The sequence below is a fragment of the Perca flavescens genome, chromosome 11 (assembly GCF_004354835.1).
Source record: "Perca flavescens isolate YP-PL-M2 chromosome 11, PFLA_1.0, whole genome shotgun sequence".
In the NCBI taxonomy this organism is placed as follows: Eukaryota; Metazoa; Chordata; class Actinopteri; order Perciformes; family Percidae; genus Perca; species Perca flavescens.
The window spans coordinates 14,267,693-14,281,048 of record NC_041341.1 but is presented as its reverse complement, the minus strand read 5'-3'; the positions used below and the strand labels follow the sequence as shown (position 1 = coordinate 14,281,048).

Sequence of the window (13,356 nt, the reverse complement as noted above, 5' to 3'; positions counted from 1 at the left end):
ACACACTGTACACACACCCCTCTTGGATCTCTGATCTCTCTCCAATTAATGATGTCAAATGAGTGTGTTTACAGGCTCATTAGATTACTGCTGCAGAAGTAGAGCACCGCCCTGCATCGCCCAACACACAAACGCATGTATGCACACCCGGACCAAGACTCTCTCTGTCTTGACATGGCCCTTGGAGGGAAGCCTGATGGCAAAGCACCAAAGCACTACTGCCACCACAGTCATAGCTGTGGCTCTCTGTGGTAGCTTAGCCATGATGGCACAACTCCACACACACACACACACACACACACACACACACACACACACACACACACACACACACACATTTCCAACCCAGCTGGACCAGTTTGGAGGCTGTTCAGGGCCAGTTAGGCCACAGCCAAGCAAATCCCCTGAAGAGCTCCAAGAACTCAGAGACACAGGCTGAGGCCAAGGCCTCGGGACAGACTGACAGGTGTGACAGGAGGCCCATGCATGGATAGATGAATGATAGAGGAAGTAGAAAATGTGAGAAAAAACCACAGAGCTCATCAATTCCATCCAGCAATTCTTCAGGTTTCACTCATCAACCAGTTTTCCCTTTACAACAGCTTGTTACCATGCAAGTCAGCATGCAGCCCTTAAAAAGACCTCATGTGCAGAGCTGTGGACACATTGCAGGCTGGATTCAGTACATCTTCACTGGCCCAGCTGGGTTAGAGGTGATCCTCAACCCCCTACTGAGAGTGCCACGGGCCCGCACTCTCACCTTAGCGCTCGCCAAGGGGCTCGCTCAGGCCCTCGCATTTCAACCAGCGGTAATTATGACACTAATGAGAAGAGCGTGAATCAGAGGGTTACACGCGGACAGGAAGACGGCTTTGACACACTGCTTCAATTACAGAACAGTCTGTCTTTGTAGAGCCCAAAGACGAAAGGGTTTGAGAGGAGTTATGAGGATGAGAGAGCAAGGGGGGCAGATACGGCCTCTGTAATTCATATTTAATATCTGCATCTGTGTTTCACAGCACCTAACAGGCCACTGGTGAAGTAATCACCTCCTTAATTGGGTAGTAGATTGTTAATGCATGAATCATGTGCAGCAACATTTCCCATTAGAAAGAAAAGCAAAAGTGGATGCACCAAATGCACAAACTAGATAATAATAATAATAATAATAATAATAATAATAATTCTGTATTATTTATGTATTATTTATTATGCAGTGGACACTAAGCTCTGTGAGTCTGCTCTAGAGTTTGCTTTTCTTCTTGAGGAATTTGACTACAGAAAGCATTTCCTGACAGTGTGTGTGACACTGTGACCTCAGCTGGAGTGACATAACCTGTGGAGAGAGAGAGAGAGAGAGAGAGTGCTGGCTCAGCAAACATCACTCTAAACAGTCACACAAAACATATCACCACTCACACGCCCCGAAGAAAACTACACAGACACACATTCACAAACTAGGAAGTGACACTGACAGTGACAAATACCTCTTTCAGGTACCACGCTCAGCTGGTCTGCACTTACACTCACACACACACAGGAGGAAGTACACAAACACACATTACTATTACTATTCTATTGAGGTTTAGCAGCACTCCTTTTTCCTCCCACTGGGATTTCAATAAGCTAGAAAATCACTGCATTTTTCACCCACACACATGATTTATTCTTTGGACATCTTCCAGTCCTCTCACCAAAATTCCCCCCATCCTGCTAAGAAAAAAATGACTAGTGGGTCCTCTCAGGCTTGCTCATATTAAAGCCATTATGGCTGAGGCGTTTTTTTTTTTTTTTTTGGGCCTGTATGTTTTAGCCCGGGCATCTTTTTCCTATCCTCTGGTCCTCTCTTATCTCGTTACACACTCTTCAGGCTTTGTGGTTAAATTATGTATTAAGGTCAATGTCAAAACACGGAAGATGTGTAATCTGCAGGGAGTTTCCTTTTATTCATTATTACAGTGAAGGCTGAGCACAACTGTCAGCCAGCCATGGTTGTGCTCAGCATGGAAGCTTATGTGCTCAGCGGGGCCCCACCAAGCCTCTCTCCCTTACTCTCCTCTCCCCTTCTCCACTGATCCCTTGGCTCCCCCCCCTCCCGCAACACACACACCCTCTTCATCCTTCTCTCCCTTCTCCCCCTTCTCCTCCTCCTCCTCCTCCTCCTCCTCCTCCTAGACGGACCCCTGATAGATTTACCCAGCTAACCCGACTCACTTTGGGATTTCCCTCTTCTACAACGCCAATCTGAAAGCTGTCAAGTGCACCTATATGCCGATGTCATAAATCTGAAGGAGAAAAATGGGAGAGAGGAAGTAGAGGAGGGGAGTAGCGAAAGAAGAGAGGAGGGGGGGTGTTGGGGAAAAGGAGGGTGTCATGCCATGCACTTGCGTAGTTAAGGGAATTTGTCTAATCTGGAATCATGTCAGGATACAGCGAGGCTATGCAATGCACTCCCTCTCCCCCCTCCCATGTGTATCCATGCTTGTACATGAGTGAACGACAGGAAGAAAGAAAATGAGATAGAAAGAAATAGAGAGAGAAGCAGAGATAACTCAAGGTAAACTGAAGTTTTAATTCAAAGTAAACTATGTGTTGACAGGACAAGCTATCATATCCTTGGATTCTGCCGCCCACAGGGATCTGGATCTGGGGGGTTTGCACTTTCCCTGTCTCCTGTCTCACAACAACTCAACACTTGACCTCTTGTTTTCTCAATTGCTGTCAGTCAAAGTCCCTTTTCTGTGTCAGGTATGTACTGACAGCTGTAGCACAGCCAGCTTCGAGGTACGCCGGACGCCTTTAACCTCAATAGGTTTACAGATCTCTTCCTTTAATGGCTCACGGGGCCAGGAAACAGTTTGATAAATCTGGTCCAGTTTTGTATCAGCCAGTGTTATTATCTTCCGATTAGATTAATTCAGTTAGGCCTCAGTCGCATTTACAATACTAACAGCATTCCTCGGAGGCGACCACTCTGTCATGTTAACCATTACACAATTATGTCTGTAAGTGATAATAACTGCTGTTATTATCAACCAATGCGACATGCAAAGACCCATAAATAAACATATGCAACAAAGGCAGACACATTAGAATGAAATAAACAAGCACATATATGCATAATGAAGAGGAGAGGAGAGGAGAGGAGAGGAGAGGAGAGGAGAGGAGAGGAGAGGAGAGGAGAGGAGAGGAGAGGAGAGGAGAGGAAAGGAGAGGAGAGGAGAGGATTTTGAAGTCCCTTTATTGGACTATTTTCAGAGTAGAATCACAATCACAAAAATCAAAAACATGTCAAGAAAAGGAGACGAGAGGAGATTAATTCTGAATTCCAACAAAAAAGCTTCAAAGAAGAGTAGGGGAAACAGAATAACAGAAAGGGCACAAGACAAACAAAGCGGACAACCAAGGTTATCACGCATTTTTCCCTCAAGGAGTGAGTGATGGAGAGAGGTTAAGGTACTCAATGGCACCCAGATAGGGAAGCAAGGAGGCCAAGGTCGGCTCTCTTTTGAAAAACACACACCCTCCCTCAACCTCCCTCCTCTCTCTCTCTGCAGCCCCTCTCCTGGTGGTTACATCTTCTCTCTCTCAACCTCACGTGTTGTGCTTAGGAAAATGCCTCCTGACTGGTGGGCCTAATTACTGGCTCTTCGCTGACCTGCGCCGGGCCGAGGCCTCGTCAAAACACTGATTCAACATGAGCCCCGCACCGGCCAGCACCTCACGCTAATGAATACTAATGAATGGCTTGCTGGCCCACTGCAGGGACACATGTTAACACACACACTTGTAGAGTGCTATTGAGAGGCGTGTCTTATCAACACGCCCATGCACAAGGCTATGCAGGAATATGCAACTCTCCCTGAAGGGATGCAGAGGAAGCACAGAAGCCCTCAAGGTTAAAAAAATAAATAAAAAAAATAACAGTGAGCAGACTGGAGTGCGCTGACCCCTGTGAGGACTGTTTTGATTGTCATGACCTGTATAAGGCTTAATGTATATCGGGGCATGCTGTGGCGGTTGATATAGGCTAACCCGACGCCCAGAGACTGTTAGCAGCAGCTATGATGAAACATGTCAGCTCAAGTGTAGTGCCAATGATTGGAGCAACGTAAACCTCTTCTCTGCTTCCTCCAGCTGCACTTGTAGGAAAGCTATACTTCAATATGACTGTTGAGGTTATTGGATTTCAACCAGGGGCAAAGTGGTTAATACAAAGGTGGCAACCTATGACCTCAAGTCAACAATAATTATAAAACATCATAACATCTTGTGTGAAAAAAAATGTTTTGAATTTTTTTTTTTACAATGGATGATAAGATCATTTACAGCAATTGATAAATGTGAACAAAAGTGTCAACAAATATTGACATTAATATTTCATTTGAAAATAGTGTATGCATTCAACAGACGACTTGTATATCCTGTAGATTTATGATGTGGCATCGCTCCAGCTTCACTGAGCAATGGAGGAAAACTCAAATTGTTTTTACTCCTTTAAGCACTGTACGAATTTTGAGGGACTTTACTCGAACATTTCCATTTTCATGATCCTTTATACTTCTACTCTACATTTTAGAGGGAAACATTGTACAACTTTACTTCTTTTGCATTTATTGGAGAGAGTTAGTTAAAAGTTACATCAGTCAGATGGTTCATACACAACATATGATCTCTATTTTGCATTGTTATAAATAAAAATACACAACAGTATATAAAGTAGTTCAAATTAGCCCAAGCCTCGACCAGTTGAACATTTAAATGCTGCTCACACATGAATGCATCAAATATCATAATATTATTATAATAATACACCTGGTAGTGTTTGCTACTTTTACTAAAGTAAAGAATCAGAGATCTTCTACCATTGGTCCTGAGTTATGTATCAGCAGTGTTGGGGAGTAACGGAATACATGTACCGGCGTTACGTATTCAGAATACAAATTATGAGTAACTGTATTCCGTTACAGTTACAATTTAAATAGTTGGTATTTAGAATACAGTTACATTGTGGAAATCAATGGATTACATGACAATACTTCTCTGTTTCACAAGTTTATTTACTCTCTAAATAAATGAAGGCAACTCCATGCATTTCCCAGAAGCCCCAATATGAAAACAAAAATGAGCTTTTTGCGTAATCAGTCAAAATGGAGGAGCAGCAGGAGCTAGAGGTAGAGAGTAGAATCTTTTTTTTTTTTAATTAGCCACGGGTAGTCGTCTGCTGTAGTTTTACTGGTCACCTTGCTATTTTATAGTTGTATCAGGTAGCTACCTGCTTAGTTGACGTGCGACTTTACATTCGCCTATGTGCTGATTTACAGAGCCGTTGAAAGACTGACTAGCCCCGTTTTGACATGCTAGCTAACTTTAGCTCGTGGTAGCTTTGACTGCTGTTAGATTTTTGTAGCATGCAGTTCGGGACTACAAATACAAAAATCTATCTGCTTGTTCAGGTACACATTCAGCCAGTTGTAATAGAATAGGCCTGTTTAGAAAATGCATTATAAAATGCAATTCAATGTGAAAGTAATCCAAGTATTCAGAATACGTTACTCAGATTGAGTATTGTAACATTTTTGGGCATGTATTCTGTATTCTGTAACGGAATATGTTTTTTGAAAGTATCCTTCCCAACACTGTGTATTAGTGCACAAAACCGCCGATCATATCAACAGTTCAAGTTGTTAAACGTTGCCATAGTTGCAGCAGATACTATATACTATACTATACTAAGTACAGGTTCAAATTACTGTTTCAATAAGTGATTATGTGCAGAATGTTTATACTGTATATGCATAAAAATACTTAATTCATTTCATGGTGTTAATACATTTAAAACATTTTAGCATTCTGTCTTCATATGACTTTAGTAGTCTACTACTCAGAATGACATTTACAATCAATTTACATCATGAAGAAAGATTCATATGAGCCCATAATTTAGGCCAAAGTCTTTTCTGCAAATAAAAAGCAGACAGTAAAGTGAGTACACCCTCTAATACAACCACTGTGTTAACTCATTGTCATAGCAGCGATACTTGTATCTGGCAAATTTTTGGGATTAAATTACACCATACTACCTAATTTGAGGGTGAGTCTGTGTTCTCATGTGCATGTGTGCCTGTGTGTGGGAGGGTGCAGGAGTGTGCACACACTGGTTTTCCCCCTTGTGAGGAAATGTAAAACTCCTTGGTGTGTTATTTTTCTCCCCACCGTTTGTTCTTTTGATCTGTGTGTACATTATCTCCAGCTCTTTGAATTTCAATTTCACTGTCATGTAAGCTCTTTTCATCACAGCCGACGGTTGCAGCTCTAATAATATTCAACTTTTAGGTCACAGTGGAATGCTAATTAAATTGCTATTTTAATTAATATGTCCCTGCAGGTTTCCATATCAAATCAGTTTTAACACTGTATCGTGCACTTTGAGCCAATAAATTACAATGAAACCCCAAAATAAAACCACTTCAAAAAAGGAGGATTTTAAGGTGTACAGGAGCAGCGCTAGTTTGAACTATGTTTACATAAATTGCTTATTGTTGCTTAATAAACTGTATAATTTCAACCACATTTGGGTACATTTGAAACAGTTTCAATGAGCCATAATGGATTTTTCTAGTTTATGAACCTGCTCATAGGATAAAAGCCTCAGCTTAGTTGGTTATTTTCAAGGGCAGCACAGTGTTAAATGTGCTTTAAACACAAGAAGATAAGTTTAGGTGTTGTAATATTACAGACATTTGTGTGCGTGCGTGCGTGCGTGCGTGCGTGCGTGTGTGTGTGTGTGGCTAGTGGCATTTAAGGACTAAAAAGTGCTTCACTTTCCATCAGAGTGTCATTTGTCTGTCAGCATTTCTGTGTGTGTGCACGTACATATACACGTATCTGCTTGTGTGCATACGTGTGTGTGTGTGTGTGTGTGTGTGTGTGTCACCCTGGATCCTCGAATGGTTGTTTTGTCCTGCAGCTGACGGTGTCCCATTCATCATGTTGAGAGGGAACCGAGAGGCCTGGGATATGAGCACCGCTGTATCCCTTTCATAATCAAAGGTCATACTGGGGCTCAGTGTTCAAATTGCTTTACTTCACTGCAAAGTACACGCAAACAAAGAAAAACACACACACACACACACACACACACACACACACACACGCGCCAAAATTATGCCATGCCAAATATGCTGTTTTGAAACAGGTATCAGTCTAAACCTGCTTTAGTTTAGTCTTTAAACAGATGGTGTATTTCCCATAACAATGTGCTGTAACACCTGCACAAAAAAAATAGCAAACACAGCATCTTTCACTGACCTCAGAATAATTTCTTTATCTTTAATTCGTCATCTTCATGTGTTTTCTTATAGCTTTTTTCTAAAACATTATGATTAAAGTTTTTGTCCAATGTTCATTTCAATTATGCTCTTACTATATTTCAATGTGACTGTAAAATTCTTACTGGACCACATTTATAACCCGTTACTTTGTAGACAACCTCCTGAGAAAAAAAAAAGAAAACAGCAGAGCCAGGCTTTTGCACACTAACAAAAATTGATATTCATGGATGGGGATGGGGGGGAGAAACTATTTGGATGTTTATTATACTTTAAAATGAAGTGATCCGCATATTGCTGCCTGCGAGGTAATTAATGTGGGGAAATCTTGAATTAAAGATGTAAATCCTGACACTTTGGCAGGGGGGCCGGTAAGGGACAGTGGTCTCCAAGGTCTAGATTATTCTTAGCGTATACCAATTAACACCATGTATCTTCTTTTATGTTCACTTCAATTAAGAGCCTTTACAATTTTTAAGTTCTTTTCTTCTCAGTAGTTAGAGAATGTCAGAGAGACTGATCAAAGGCATTAGCTGCCGTCCGTGCACCATAGGTAATGCTGCTTTGCATAAAGAAATCTGCATATTGCTAAGAAGGTTTTCATTTCATTTTGCATGAATTACAGAGCCAGAGATGCAGCAGTAGATCGACGAGATGTGGAGTTGTGCACATGTGCACAATAAACACCAGACAAAGCGTTCAGCCCTGAATCATCAAACTTCTATGAATCTCGGAGGATTTTGATTTCAACATCATGGTGACAATGTCAAGAATATACAGGCCGACACCAGTTGAACACCAGGTTCGTGTTGTTCCAGCTGTTGGGATTGTAAAAGAGAGATTGGGGTTATGCGAGGCTTCTGTTACAAGCTGCCGCTCACTATTAGGAGTGTTAATAACATTAAAGAGTGTGCGTACCAATGTTAGCACCCAATAACTACGGCTCCTGAGGTAATCACACCCTGATTTATGTGGGTGATTTTGGTACAACTGTCTCACAAAGCTTTGCTTGTTTACTAGATCACCATGTTTTAAAAGGCCTGCAAATCAGACCAGGCCTAATAGCCTTCTACTCTACTCCACTGCTTTACTCATTCGTTTTTCCTGCTCCTATTCTCCTACTTCCTTTGTAAACCTAGTTTTAGCCTCGGGACCTTCTGTCTTCAGTTGAGGGTCAATTGAGAAATCACATAACACACCACACGCAGTTTGGGAGCTTCTCATTTTCATCAAATACAGAAGAACTTATTTCATGTGCTTGTGTGATGCCGATTTGAATTTGTGTGTATGTATGTGTGGAGCTGGGCAATATATCGATGTTATATCAATAATGTGATATGAGACTAGATATCGTCTTACATTTTGGATATCGTAATATTGTAATATGGCATAAGAGTTGTCTTGTCCTGGTTTTAAAGGCTGCATTACAGTAAAGTGATGTCATTTTCTGAACTTACCAGACTGTTGTAACTGTTCTATTATTTGCTTAGTCATTATATCCACATTACTGATGATTATCACAAATCTCATTGTGTAAATATTTTATGAAAGCACCAGTGGTCTACAATATCGTTGCGTTATCGATATCGAGGTATTTGGTAAAAAATATCGTGATATTTGATTTTCTCCATATCGCCCAGCCCTATGTATGTGTATTTGTCTACTTCTACATTGCCAGCGTTGAAACTCTCAACAGATGCAGGATAAAACAAACAAACAACCTGTTCAGTCATGATAATCACTGCTACTTAATTCCATTACTCTGTCAGCTACCAATAAATCAATGAGCAAATGAACTGACCGGCTATGAGGAATAGCCATCCAGTTTGTGTCTGTATATTTCTATTGATGTTCCACCAACGGCCGTCCTGGAGATATTGAATGCTCTTTAAGTGAAGTGCTGACATCATAATAAAAGGCCACCGCAAACTGGCCGGCTGTGCGGTTTGGGAGCTCCAGGCTAAAGAGACGGACGGCCTCTAAAGGAGAAGAAGAAGAAAGGCAATCTTCAAAGTCAATACTGCAACCAAGTTCTCTATGTGGTCACATTTACTGCACATAATGAAACTACAAATAGCCTCTCACACAAAACACACACAGCGGATACACTAATATAAAAGAAAGTCATGGAAATGGAGCTGTAGTCAGAATAATTACACGATAACTGGAATGATAAATAATGTGTTCAGTGGTTTCTTTTGACACTAATAGCACCCTTGACTTGTTTTGAAATCTGTCAGTTTAATTGAAGTCTTTCCTGATCCACAAAAAGAAAATCTAGATTTGTGGAATATATATTAAAATTGGCATTGCATAGAGTTTATTTTTAAATCTACTCAAATGCACTTTCACCTCATGAGTGTGCATCTGTACCTGACTTTTGTGATGACAGTATATTTAATCCATTGTTCATGACTTCATAAAAAATGAAGGGTTGGCAAATTCAAACATCAAAACATTAAGTTGGGTGCTATGTCTTTGTAGATGTGTGTTTTCATAACCCAAGTGTCTCAAAGCATTATTAACAAAATCTTTTGCTCAGCCTTGCATTTTCAGGGCCAACAACAGCAGAGGCGGCACTGGTGTAGATACAAAGCATACACAGCACAGACAGCCATCTAGTGTTGGAAAGGAGCAGATGCATTAATCCAGTAAGGGAGAAAGACACTTCATTGTAGCCTGTGCACTGTGTTTATACCTTCATTTGGTTTTAAGGGCCAGAAATGAGGGATTTTAGTTGTACCAGATAAAAAAAAGACATTATAATAAACTAACAAAGCCTGGACTAAGCACCGAGTTATTTGTTGTGTGTCATCATTCCACAAACAAATTGGAAGGCAAACTCTCATGCGCTTTTGTACTTTAGAACCAGGCACAAAAGGTACGCTAATGGTCAGAACTTGTCATTTTAGCCCACACAGAACATAGCGCACCCTGGTTTAGTCTAATAGGTAGCCTGCTGCGAGAGCTTAACTTCTCCTAGCAATATAACAAGGCATCGGCTCCTGGAGACCTTGTCCACCGCTTTTACGAGAAAACTTTCTTTGCTATTACCTTGTGCCTCTGTTTGCGTCACAACCACAAAAAAAAAAAAAAAAGTGTTTTCGTTACTGTATGCAACCCAAATAAACAAAGATTATAAACAAATGTGTGCTATTGTGTGCATATTGGGAGCATGAATATGTATTTGCTGAGTGTTCAAACAAAGACACAAAGGGAGGCCCAACCTGTTGTCGGCTCAGCCCCTTTTTTCCCCGCTGTGAAAAACCTGCTCGCTTAATAATCACACATCATTATGACAATAGATGTTAGGCAAAACACATAAGCCACGCGCAAATCACACGAGAGAGAAGCATGCGCAGACAAACACACATAAATACTGTACACCATGGATATCATCACGGTTTCATAAATTCCTTCACCTCACGTGTGAAGATCAATTTCTACCCTGTTTAAGATCTAAAAAATATCGGACACATTTTTTGCAGTACATCCCCTCGTTCTCCGGCTGCTGTAAAGGTCTCGGCCCCTGTAGTCGTGCACTGCTCCCACAGACTTATCATCTAATAGCTTTTCATTGATCCTGTCCGATCAGGTGCTTAATGTTCATCCATTTCCGACGCTGTCTCCCGAGCACTTCTGCCAGTCCTAATCAGAGAAGTGTGTCCTTTTCGTTGCATATAAAAAAAACAGACACAAGAAGAGCAATACAGCAGAGGATTGTTTTCATACTGTGTAAAAAGGTTCCATTGAGAAAAAAAAAAAGAACTTTGCTTGTGTGTTTATTGATCACATGCATGCAACAAGATATCTCCTGGCCTGTTGTCAGTTCCAATGCAGACCAGATGAGGATATTTGTGTTTAAATATTTGTAATGCATTGTGGACGGGTTGCAACAGTGAGAGGCTTCATTACCTAAAGACAGGAGGACAGTCTCTGTGCCTTCGACAAAAGGGAGTACAATAATGAGCCTGTTTATTTTGGAGGACAGGCAGTAAGGCTTATCCTGTAAGGTGAACCAGATCAAGGATTTGGGACAGAAACCCCTAAGCTTCTCCTGAAGATTAAATGATGTCAGCATCAGAAGTGAAGGCCAATGTGTGTTGGCAGGCGCTGAGCTGGACTTCTGAGGGATATTACAGTTTGTATGACTATCAATGGACAGCACAGAACTCTGAATACATTTTTTTTACCCTGAACCTGGACTACAGCCATCAGAGCGAGCGAGCGAGCGCGCGCACACGCACACGCACGCACACACACACACACACACACACACACACACACACACACACACACAATCATGTCTCTAAGGAGCTATCGCAGCGTTGGTTTTAATATGCAGGCCAGTTCTTGGTGGTATCAGATCAATGGAAAGTTTCAAATCAGACACAGCCGCTGAGACAGACAGAAGAGACCATCTTTGGCGTATATTAAGAGAACATTTTCCTTACTCACAAGATCACAGTTATACATTTTTTGATAGAGCCATTGAGTAAGACTCAACTGTCTTGTGAGGCTCATTAAAAATATTAACATGGAGAGTTTTCTTTTCTTCTTTTTTTGCTCAAAAATTGTGAGATTGGGTTACTTTAAAAGAAATGGGCTAATTACAATAACTTAATGCATTATTTTTTACAAAGCTTTATATGGATACATGTAAAATGGTGTTTTACAAAAAGATTGTTCCAAGATTAACTTTACAAAATAGTATTCATAGGCAATCCACTCATTTTGCTCACATTTGGTCTGTATTTTTTTTGAACAATAAATTGTTTTTCTATGGAAGTAAAGGAAACAGAACATGATGATAGAAATCAAAGTTGTTATGACTATTCAATCATTTCAATGTGTTTACCATATAAAACTGAATCTTGGAACTGTTTCCCTACAGTATGGCCGAAAAACAGCTCACCCACATTCTAGTCTACCTTGTAGTCTAGCAATGGAAATTCCAAGAAGCTCTATGATCTATTTATCCCACTTCATGTATACTCTAACTGTTTCATATATAGAGTATGAAGAGATGATCATCAGTGCTGTTGCCGACTCCCTTCAAGCATTCCCTGCCTTTTCCCGTGCATTATTCAGTCTTTTCCTGAAGTAACAGCAGTCCTCTATATGCAGGCACGCCGACCACTAACACGACACACTAATGTGATGTAAAAATGAATGATGAAATTCAAGGAGGCCAAATGAAAGAGCATCGATGTGTGTTTGTGTGCATGTGTGTGCATGTGTGTGCATGTGTGTGTGCGTGTGTGTGTGTGTGTGTGTGTGTGTGTGTGTGTGTGTGTGCGTGTGTGTGTGTGTGTGTGCATGTGTGTGTGTAAATTCTGGCCCTGGTGTGAGCTTGTGTCTGTGTGTGTGTTCAAAGGTGAGGCCTTGGGTGATGGAGAATAGGATTCCCTTACCTCCTATAAGTACAGAGGAGGATAAAAGCCAGCTGTAATGACCTTGGTATAATGAAGGCCTCGCTGATTTCCATGATTTTCTTGCTTTCATGCCACAAATCTGCTATTCCATAGGAGGGGCAAGAAGGAAAAAGAGGGAGAGCTTTGTCTGGCCAAACATTAGCAGCCAACAACATTTGACCAGAATCGAACACAAAGTCTTGTTCCCATGTTTAAGTCATTATGTAAACGATTATGATCTTGAGACAAATTAATAGATGAAACACATTTTTCTTAACGGGCTGGTCCGGGTTTTTTTTAGGTGACCAATTTATTTTCCTCAATTCGTGAAGTTATTTAGAAAGTGATGTAATGCTTGTTTCTTTTTATCTTGAAAGCAAAGGCAGCATGTTGTCTAGGGCTGCTCAGAGCAGCTAATATGGCACAATGAAATGAAAGGCTTCAAAAGAGCTTTTCCACTTGGAGCTGATGTAGTACTGTGGCCGACCTCCAAATGTGATTAGACTGCAGTAAACACAACAATAGCAAACAATAAACAACTGGTAATTGGTGTGATCCTCTGTTCCAACAAAATCTTTCTTGATTTGCTATGAATTATGAGCGTTAATGTT

General features: G+C 40.9%; 1 long non-coding RNA gene across 1 annotated transcript in view; it reads right to left on the bottom strand.

The window, feature by feature from the left end:
* Positions 1-1,255: 1,255 nt before the first annotated feature.
* LOC114564312 (uncharacterized) overlaps positions 1,256-13,356 on the bottom strand; it is a 17,215-nt gene continuing 5,114 nt past the window's right edge. The window contains exons 3-4 of the long non-coding RNA XR_003693736.1: positions 6,938-7,091; positions 1,256-1,336 (exon numbers count right to left, since the gene is read on the bottom strand). This is a non-coding gene — a long non-coding RNA (uncharacterized LOC114564312). The remainder of the gene's footprint in view (positions 1,337-6,937; positions 7,092-13,356) is intronic.